This window comes from Tasmannia lanceolata, unplaced genomic scaffold, assembly GCF_043159265.1.
Source record: "Tasmannia lanceolata isolate RefF3 unplaced genomic scaffold, GAP_Taslan_0.1 ptg000006l, whole genome shotgun sequence".
Taxonomy (NCBI): Eukaryota; Viridiplantae; Streptophyta; class Magnoliopsida; order Canellales; family Winteraceae; genus Tasmannia; species Tasmannia lanceolata.
This window is the reverse complement of record NW_027518683.1, coordinates 50,181,386-50,192,515: the sequence shown is the minus strand read 5'-3', so window position 1 is coordinate 50,192,515 and position 11,130 is coordinate 50,181,386. Positions and strand designations below refer to the sequence as shown.

Below are 11,130 nucleotides of genomic sequence, written 5' to 3'. Positions count from 1 at the left end.
TTGATGCTATTCTTAGGATGAAATCATCTTCCCACTCTATGAAGGTGCACGAGCATGAGATTCAAGCGCTGATCGTCTTTAGGATATAACAATCCCTTCGCGGACAGTGTGTATACTCCAATTGATGGTCCTTCGGATACCATAAGCAGGACTTGCCCATGAAAAATCACAAAAGAGAAGAAAAAGGGAGAAAAATCACAGAAGAAATAATGAGAAAAATCACACAAAAGAAGAAACAAAGAGAAAGGATTATGGATTATTATAGATTTTAGACTAAACTTGTTATGTAACTACGACTCTATGGAGAGGCTCTCTTAAGTGTAAGTAAAAATGGTAAAAATGTAGGGAGATGATATCAGCACAACCATGTTTTAATAATTGCACCAACTCTTTCTTGTCTTTCATTATTTAAAGTGCTGTCAAAGGTTATTACAGTTACCAAAAAGCTCTGGCAAGCCAATTTAAAAAGAAAAGACAAACTCAGTTTCTGCAATTATAAAAACATGGTTGTGCTGATATATTATTTCCCAAAATGTAATGACAGAACCACAAATAAGGAAACCTAGTTGAGGACTACCAAAACACATGTGAAAGATTTTCCCATTGGGGGATTTCGTGGGATTTGCTAGGGTCCATCGAAAAAGGCATTTCGCGGAAAGTCTGTTGCATGAGAGAGCAGCCACCTCACGAATGATGACAAAATCTGTTGGAAAGTGAGCCTATGTGGCTGCTTTCTCATGAAACACACGTCCCACGAAATGCCTTTTGTGATGGACCCTAGAAAATCCCATTTCAAAATTGAAGTAAAGATTTGAACAAGTCTATAGACTAATGCACCAATACAGATTTTATTGAACTTGAACGTCTTATCATAGCTTGTAGCAGCATCGGTAAGGATGGAAGAAGTTACAGCTTAGAGAAGATCTTTAGAAAGTGGAAGATCATCATTGGTGAGAAGAAGAAGAAGCAAAGTGAAGCGCCTAGGTGGAACTTTGAAGGAAGTTCAAAAGGGAATTCAGGTATAGTGGGGATTGGTAGATTATTCAGGGACTCAAGCGGATCTACTCTCCTCTCATACTCTAGACCGGTGGGGCAATGCAACTCGAATGAAGCGGAAGCGCAGGCATTATTATGGGGAGTGAAGTGGTTCGCAAATCATGTTAGTGGTCATTTGATCATTGAAGGAGATTCATCAAACGTAATATCGTGGGCTACTAGAAAGTTGATCGGCCCTTGGGCGATTGCGGACATTGTGTCGGAAATTAGTCACCTAGTTGCATTCTTAGCCCCGAAATTTCAGTATATGAGTCGGTCCACCAATGAAGTAGCCGACAAATTGGCAAAAGAAGGGGTGGAAAGAGAAAAGGTTGTCATCGTATAGGCAGATCTCGAAAAGGAATTGAGGGGAGGCTGAGAGGGCAGTGTAAGATGACAACTATAGTGCTGATCGGGAGATATGTATTTGGGGATGATGAGAGGTTAGTCATACCAGTGGGAAACCTTGTCCCTGCGTTATAACATGTTTAAAGCATTAAGAATAATGCATCTTTCAAACAAACAAAAAAACTGTGTCTTGAGCCAATTATTTCGTATTTGAAAACAAGACAGCATATTATATACATGATAATATCAAGTATAATCGTGTTCTGACAGGTTTGCACTTGTTGATCTTATGCTTTATCCTGCTTTTTTTGTTAGTGCTTTAGAGATTTGTCTATATCTCGTAGGAATATAAGTGATTCTATCAAAGATGTACTATAACTCTACACCCCACTGATAATCGGCTAATGACATCATTCAGAGTATAAGACTCATCCTCTGCACATTATAATAAACATTATTTATAGTTTTATACCATAGAGAGAGGCCTTGGGGTTAATATCTGTCATAGTGCTCCAATCAAATCATTAAGCAACTTATTTTTTCTGTTCAACCTAGTTCTTGGTATCTTCAGTCATTTAGGTTGGGTTTCCATTGCAGGTTATTTCATTAGACAAACTTTAGCCTCATCAACCTTGATATCAAGATAGATAACTCCTTAGGTTGTCTGTTAGTAAATAGATCTGTAATATCATCAAGTGATCACACATAATCAATAACAATTACTCCACCCATGATTATTTTTTTTCCATTCATTTAAGTTGGGTTTCGATGATTCCTTTGACAGAATCACATGATAATATTGCAGATCACATAATCAATAACAATTATTCAAACCTTGAACAAATTTTTGACCATATTATGTCTCCGACAAGTGCAGTCATTTAAGTTGGGTTTCGACGAGTAAGATGTAACAATTCTCAAATACCCTCTAATTTCGACAACATGATTTCCGCACAACTATTTTCCACATAATCATCAAGTGGATATAGGTACTGCATATCTTCCACTATGTTAGTTAACATAGATACTTACCTCAAATAGACAGTCACCTCCCTGAGCTGCTTCATTGATAATATCACTGCCATATCATTTGGGTCTTCCATTGCTCAGCAATTTCGATATTTGAGATAATTATGTAATCCATACTGATAAGATTAAAGCTAGGAGCCACAGACTTTGTAATGAATAAAATAGAGTCACAGAAATCGCCTCCTATTTGATGAATGATAAGACCTCATCAATCTTTCCATATAAAGTAGAAGGAGAAAGAAATCTTTCTTAACTATAAAAATAAAAAGAACAAATTCTGTTACAAAACAAGTACCTTCTCTCTCTACAAAACACCCTTTTCTCCCTTTAAACTAAAGTCACAAAATTACACCATTTTCATCTTACCAAGTTTGAAATCCTATTCCACCTTAAAAGCTCGGATCTTATTTAAAACAACTAAATCTCAAATAACAATAACTTAATTGACTAAGATAGCAATGATTTTTGTGAGAAAAGTGAAGAACTTCTAATCATTCCAATTTGGCATACCATTTAGTCGAGTTGAGAACTTGATGAATCTTAGAGCTTCAGCATACGTAGCGTCAAGTGAAAATAGCTGAACCCAGAAAACATTGTATGTATCCTGTTTGTATAGACTCGGCTAGGAGGACATCCATTAATACAACTGGAAGTAAAAGATGGAATTACATGTGATTCCATTTAATCTGGCAATGGCTACTCTTCCATAGGTATCTATCATGTGACGGTGACCAAAATAATCCATATAACCTCTGGCATTGATGGTGCAACGGTCAATTATTAGAAATTGGCAATTGATCACATCATTGCGCTTAGCATAGCGTATTGGGTGAGGATGCTGCTTGGAAACAGCCATTCGTGGGGCAACCAAGAATGACAGAGCAAATCTTTGATGACAAGGCTGTGTGCTGCATGTGTTTCAGTTCACCAATTGAATGCAATGTTTTCGGATTGGACAGTTCAACAACGCAACAAGTCCAGAGAAATTCATTTAAGCATATAAGGGCAGGCGAATCATCAGAGTTTGACAGAAGCCACAGCTTCACTATCAGTGTGGTTAAGGACAACATGATGCCCATAAGATTGGTAATACTCTCCTCGTCTTTCTCATTTTTAAGCGCAGACACTCTCCTCATCCAATTCATCCGCATAAACATAACCCTCTTCTCTCATCAACCCAACCAAGCCCTCCAACATCCCATAAATTTCATGCGATTGTAGGTCCGATGTATCCCTTGCTACAAAGCTCTGCAATCCATTGCTTGTCTCAATCCAGCTACAACCAGGGATCTTTTTCAATCCCCTATCCTTCATCTTCTCCCTAATTTTCTCAGCTTCTTCCCATTTCCTAGCTCTAGAATATATATTTGCCATAATAATATAATTCCCCGTGTTCTCGGGCTCGATCTCGAATAATCTATCAGAAACATATTTCCCAAGCTCAACATCACCAAAAACATATGCACCATTAAGAAGCACACCCCACACCTTTGCACTTGGTTCCATCGGCATATTAGAGATGAAATTTACTGCTTCTTCAAGCATCCCTGACCGACTAAGTACTCCGGCAATGCACGCAAAATGCTCCAGTGCGGGCTCAATTCCATATTCTGATAGCATGGAGTCAAAGATCCGCCGAGCTTCCTCTACCACCCCGGCATGCGCGCAAGCCGCCAGCACCGCAGTGAAAGTGACAGGGTCAGGTCGGGTCCGACTAGCAAGCATATCATGAAACAGGGTAAGAGCACTATCAGCATCACCATGGGCCGCATATGCAGAGATGATTGCAGTCCAAACAACAACACTTCTTGCCCTCGTTCCTACAAAGACATTGCGTGCTCCACGGAGCAAACCAGCTTTCGCATATGTATCGATCAGTGCAGTTGCCACATAAACATTCCGATCATAATCATTTCTAATGGCATAACAATGTATCTGTTTCCCACCTATGAGGTTTGAAAAAAATGAAAATGTTGGAAGAACACTTGCGAGCGTAACTGAATTTGGTCTGACTCCAGCAGCTTGCATTTCCCGGACGAGTTTCGGTACATCGGTGTGGCAATTGTTCTGAACCAAACCCGAAATAGCAGCGTTCCAAGTGCTCAAAACAGGGTTTTCCATCTGCCTAAAAAGCTCCATTGCTTTATCAACAAACCCATGATTCATGTACCCGGAAATCATCGCACCATAACTCACCTCATCTCTCTCGATCATCTCATCAAATAACCCGCGCGCATAATCTAAACTCCCGCATTTCGCATACAGTCCAATAACAGAATTATAAACCGAAGCATCCATTTCAATCCCGGCCTCTATGATGAACTGATGAACTTCCATACCAAAAGCAAGATCCTTCAACTGGGCGCACGAGTGCAAAACACACACCATTGTAACCCCATTTGGTCTCAAACCGGATGAACCTTCCATTTCCTGGTACAATCTCAAACACTCCTCATACAATCCGCCTTGCGAATACCCCGACATCATAGAATTCCACGACACGATATCTCTTTCAGGCATTCTATCAAACACCATTCGAGCGGAACCCAAATCGCCCGACCTCGCATAGAAAGTAACCAAAGCATTGGAAACAAAAAGATCAGAATCAAACCCATGTCTCAGCACAAAAGCTTGTACCTGCTTACCCAAACTCGGGTGTACGGACAAGAACGGAAACAACGAAGACAGAGCTTTCAGAAGTGAGGTGATGGTGAAATTGTCGGGTTTAAGGATTGATCCCAACGAGGCGAGAGAGGAGAAGAGGTTCAGGGTTTGAGAGTGTTGGTTGTGGTGGGAATAGGCAATTAGCATGGCGTTAAAAGAGAAGATGTTTCTTTGGGGAATTTCATCGAACAAGTGGCGTGCATTAGAGAGATTACCTGATTTTGAATAGAAAGAGATGAGTTTTGATGCAAGGAAATTGTTGGGGGTGATTGAGAGAAGGATGAGACGGGCGTGGATTTGTTTTGCCGGAGAGAAGAGACGGTGGTCGGAGCAGTGTTGTATGAGCTGGCCGACGGCAGGGTAGTCGATGGGGCCCACGCCATTGGGCCCGTCTAGGCTTTCTAGGGCTCGATGTAGGTGGCCGTTGGAGATTTGAAATTGGATAGGCCACGTTTTCCTCATACAAACTGTAAATATGAGAGTTTTGTTTTTCTTGTCTTTTATTTACAGCGTTTCTCATTCATTCTTGGCGCGAGCTCACTGTAATATGGTGAGGCAACAACACTACTACATGGGTTCCTATTTAATATGTATGCTAGGAAAACCAGGTTGTAGATGGTTCTATAATGTGCAGTCCCTCTATAGATCGGAGGGTTAGGATCATCCTATATCACGGGCCCGCTAATCCCCTATCCTCACAGCCGTGTGACACTCATCTGAATTTCACCTCCAAACCTCTGAATTTCTTTAAGCTATAAGCATTCATGGGAGCAATACAGGTCTTTCTTTTCGACTCTTATGTGCTTTCTTTGTGGGGGCAATGGAAGCATTCTGTCAGGGGTGACACGTGAAAGCAAAGATCCCACGTCAGATGATTGATAGGATGTGGATGGGCTTATATGGGAATAGGCACCCTCCTCATAACGGCTAGCTTTTAAGGGTGAGTTCTACCAGGATCCCAACAAGTGGTATTGGAGCCGGGCCGTTGTAACCCCAGTGTGCCTCCTAGCAAGGAAAAATCCCTCAAGAAGATCCCAATAACACCAGTATGACTCCGAGGATGGAAAAATCCCTTGGGGAAGATCTTGTAGTTCCCATGTTCCTACTACATGGAGGGGCGAGATTGTCTACTTAGGCTCTGTTCACTTGTTTTCCTTGGAAAGGAAAAGAAAAAGTTTTCCGGAAATCTGACGTGGCATTAGGAAAAGAAATCCAAGGAAGCTGTGTAGGAAAAAGTTTCCCGCACCTGTTCATGTGCGCATGAACTGTGCAGGAAAAGATTTCCCGAGAAACTGCTTGCCCACCTTTTTTTACTAGTTTTCCCAGGAAAGCAAATCCGACCAAAATAGTGGAATTTGGCTTCCCACACTTGTGAGAAAAGAGACATTTCCACATCATTTTTGGCAATTTCCATTTCATTATTTGACATTTTCCACCTAGGCTAGTTACTTTCTCAGGAAAGCAAGTGAACACCAGAATTTTATTTTGTCAAGGTCTTGTCAAGGCAAAAAGAGGTTGTTTTCCAGGGATTTGCTTTCCCGAGAATGCAAGTGAACAAAGCCTTAGCTTCCACGTGGAGGGGGAGATTGTTGGGGGTTCCACGTGAAAGCAAAGGTCCCATATTAGAAGGTTAATAGGATGTGGATGGGCTTATATGGGAATGGGCACCCTCGTCTTAACGGCTAGCTTTTAAGGGCGAGTTCTACCCGGGTCCCAACACATTCTAAGTGCCGTTGCCTTTGGTACAAGGCTAGGCCACTTGAGGTGAGTTGACTCTGGGAAAACGTCGGAGCACTGCACAAGCATTGCACATGTGTGAGGCTAGGGGATTAGAAGGCAATACGACATGTTAGGAAAGTATGGCCATGTTATCATTATGACATTAGCATAATAATTGCCTGCTACTTTGTGGTAATCATATTCTTTGATTTGGTGGACTATTATACTAAAAAAATGCCTTCCTTTTTGAGGTTCTGATCAATTGCTTAGGATCATAAATAGAGGAAGTCTAAACTGAAGGGAGCCCTTGCAAAAAAGAGGTGAAGGGCTCCCCCATTGGCCGCACATCACCATCATGTTTGACTTTTCGGCCGTTATTAATGCATGATGGTGATGTGTAGCCAATAGGAGAGCCCTTTCACCTCTTTTTTGCAAGGGCTCCCTTCAGTCTAGAATTCCTCTCATGAATAATGACAAGACACGAGAGAATGGACCCACTATTGGTGGCCCACTAGAAACATAGATCTAATCACCATAAACTGTCATTTATGTAGTAGATAGAGGCACCTTTTTGATGAAGGTGCTTACCAAATGCTTAAGATTGTTGACAAGGAGTTCATCATAGAGAAATAATTGTTACACTACTAGCTTAAGGAATTAGGGCGGCTTATCACCTACGTGTGTAACTGAAGCTTATCTTGCTTATCAAGCTCGATCTAGCTATGTACATAGTTGACATTTCTGTAAGAGTAATGCTAGGGAAACCGGTTTTAAGACCAAGCACGAGACCAAACAAATGGGTTGTTGCCACCACATTACAAGTGGCGTATAACCAATCCTCAGGTTTAGGGAAATCACCTAAAAGGTGCCTTGGGAGTTGGGATTTTGTTGTGAAGGATCTCAAGTCGGGACAAATGATAGCTAGTGGGAGGAAGCACGGGGAGGGAGCTCTGCATTTTGAATGATGATCAAGTTTTTGCAATGGTGGTAGCAACGAAAACACGAGTTTTCAGCAATAAGGTGTCGGTCTCTGTGTGGCACCATAGGCTGTAGGTTCTCCCATCAGTCTTAACCGTATCATTTTCCATGTTTTAATGATCAACAATCTATTGCAAACTAACTAATAAAACTAGATTTTTAGGGGTCCGCCTAACCCCCCAGCTTACCAATCCAAAAAAAAAACTAGATTTTTCCATGCAATGGACATGAAATAACGAGCAATAATAAAACACACACCCCTAAAATGGACATACAGGACGATGACAAGATGAGAGGAAAGCAAAATGCCCCTTGATTGAGCCCACAAATAGGGCCTATGGACAAGCATACAAAAAAATTTAATTAGCTGATGTGATTGTCCATCACGGGAGTAAAAATCGTTGGATAATGTGTTTGTGATTGGTAGTTCCGAGTAGATAAATTTATTTTGAAATTATCTTGTCTCCTTTTCACTAATTTTGCAGTACTAATATTTAATCTAAGAAGAGGATTAGAATGTTAGAGGGTTGATCCTAACCCTCTATAGATCGGAGGGTTAGGATCAACCTATGGAAATGATTTTTGGGGCACAACCTATTTAGGCTGTGGCCCATCCAATGGAAGGTTTGGATCATCATATGGTGCTGGCCATACCGTACTTTTAATTAAGTGAGGAGTGCCCTCATCAAAATTAAGTAGTGTGGGTAACATTTCCCTTAAAAAAAAAAAAAAAACCTTTGCTATCCTAATGGTAAACAATAGTGTCATTTGCCTTCGACCACACGTGGGCTCCATTTCTATGGTTCACACTAGTGGTTGTTGGTCATATCAACGGACCTGATCACTCTATGTGGCTCTAAAATGTAATTGTTAGGAAAGAGCCTAGTGCCACTATTTTTTTTTAGTATTTTACATAAAATTAGGGGTGCCCTAAATAGAAAATCATCAAAGCACTTTATGTAACATTCAAAAATAAGAAAAAAAGAAAATAATGAAAGAGAAAGTCTAAACTGAAGGGAGCCTTTGCAAAAGAGAGGTGAAATGGCTCCTCCGTTGGCTACATATCACCATCATGCTTGACTTTCCGGCCGTTATTAATGTATGACAGTGAAGTGTAGCCAACAGGAGAGCCCTTTGACCTCTTTTTTGCAGGGGCTCCCTTCAGTCTAGAATTCCTCATAATGAAATTATAAGATATTACTAGTTGAATCAAAGGGTCTTCTAACTTTATAATCATTCCTAACTTTATAATCATTCCATGAAAATATTTTGACCAATTTATTTCTCATGCATAAAGTCACATGAAAGATCCACAAACTATGCCAATAGAAAAAGGCATGTAATCATTTCAAGAGAAACCCCTTTTTGGAGCCCTATCTCTAACTGCTCATCTCATAAAGTCCCAACCTTTTATTTCCCCCCAAATTTCCCATTGGAAAATTATATTCCCACGCCCTTTCAGAGCATTTACATCCCTCTTATTTGTCCTTTCCTCAAGAACCTTTATTTTAGGAAAGGACAGACAAGAAGAGGAATTGCTGGCAAGGGGGTGGAAATATCATTTCCCTTTCCCTGGACAAACTGGATTTATTTTAGGAAAGGACAGACAAGAAGAGGAATTGCTGGCAAGGGGGTGGAAATATCATTTCCCTTTCCCTGGACAAACTGGATAGAAGGGAGATGATTTTTTCGCCCCCTGTAGGATAATGCGCCCCCTGCTAATGTGAATGTCTGCCTACAATTCAAGTTAAAAGTGGGCCGCATTATCGTAGGGGGTGAAAAAATCATCGCCCAAAATAAATTAAAAAAAAATCAACTAGTTGGAACTATATAATCCTGAGTTTTATATGGTGTAACCTCATATAGTCCAATATTTTTTTCAAAAAGTACCGTAGGGCCCACACGCCCACACGATAGGATGATCCAAACCGTCCATTTGATGAGCCACAATGTGACTAGGTTGTGCCGCAAAAACAAAAAAACATTTACAAAGGATGATCCTAGCCCTCCGATCTATATAGGAAGCGCATATTATGGAAACCTCTATAGATCAGAGGGTTGTGATAATCGCGTAGAGTACATTTTGAAAAATAGTGGTCCATGGCGATACATTGTATAAAATCTCAGAGATAGGGGTGGCAACGGGGCCGGTCGGGGCCGGATGTTGGGGTCCCCTTCCCCTTCCCCTCTGCGGGGAATTTTCCCCCTCCCCTTCCCCTTCCCCTCTGCGGGGATGGTGGGGAATTCTCCTCCCCTCCCCGCGGGGAATATCTAATCCCCTTCCCCTTCCCCTCCCCGCATCCTTCGGGGACAAAATCCCCGCCCCGCCCCCTCTTTGGAACCCAACCAAATCAGCAAACAGAGCTTCTTTCTTCTACGTCCATTACAGACAATATTGTGATGAATGCTATGATTCTATTCATGTGATCAACAAACAGGTGGACAAAATCAGAAATGCATGGATGAGACAACAAACATAAATAACAACAGGACCTCATCTTTCAGCAATTTTCTGCATAAAATATGGAATGATAAATAGGAAATGAACACCAGGATTACCTTCATTAACAGGCAGCCAATGTGCAAAAAGTAACTATTTCAGTAGTCACAATGAACTTCAAAAGTCCATAAGTGGGCGCTCACACACGCAAAATAATGTTCATTAGTTCATTCTGTATAGCATGTTAACCCCCAGATGAGCATGAGAAATGAGAATGGAGAAGAGAACAAAATCAACAAATGACTTATTTCTTTAACTGCAATTCAGTCTAGTGCTGACATGAAACAAATTTCTAGTAGCTAAATTTTTCTTGTTGAAAATTAAAACCTGCAATCCAACCCTAAAATTCTGTTGGCACTACGATTTTTTGATAATTGCATACACTCAGCGTCTCAGGCTCTCAGCTTGTCTTTATTATTTCAACATCTGTGAAAAGGTTATTATAGTTCCCAAAATGCTCTCAGAAGCTAATTAAAAGGAAAAGACAAGCTAAGTTTATGTTTGGGAGAATCTTGTAGCCGATCCACAGAGTTTCTAGTAGTTTTCCTTAAAAAAAAAACTTAAAAATTTACAAAAAAATGGCATTGATTAGCGGGGCGGGGCGGGTTGGGGCGGGGACAACTCCATCCCCTTCCCCTTCCCCTCCCCGCACCGGGGAATTTTTATATTCCCCTTCCCCTTCAAATCGGGGAATCCCCTCCCCAAACGGGGCGGGGCGGGGCAGATCCCCGCCTTTTCGGGTGAAATTGCCGGCCCTACTCAGAGATATTATATGGTGGACGGCATACAAAAAATGCAGTGGACCCTACATTGTTTGGGCACACACTATCTACGTCAGGCCCCAATAAATGAACGGT

The 11,130-nt window shown here is 41.1% G+C and overlaps 1 pseudogene; it reads right to left on the bottom strand.

The window, feature by feature from the left end:
- Positions 1–2,645: 2,645 nt before the first annotated feature.
- Positions 2,646–5,874, bottom strand: LOC143880475 (pentatricopeptide repeat-containing protein At2g37310 pseudogene; annotated as a pseudogene).
- Between the last annotated feature and the right edge of the window lie 5,256 nt (positions 5,875–11,130).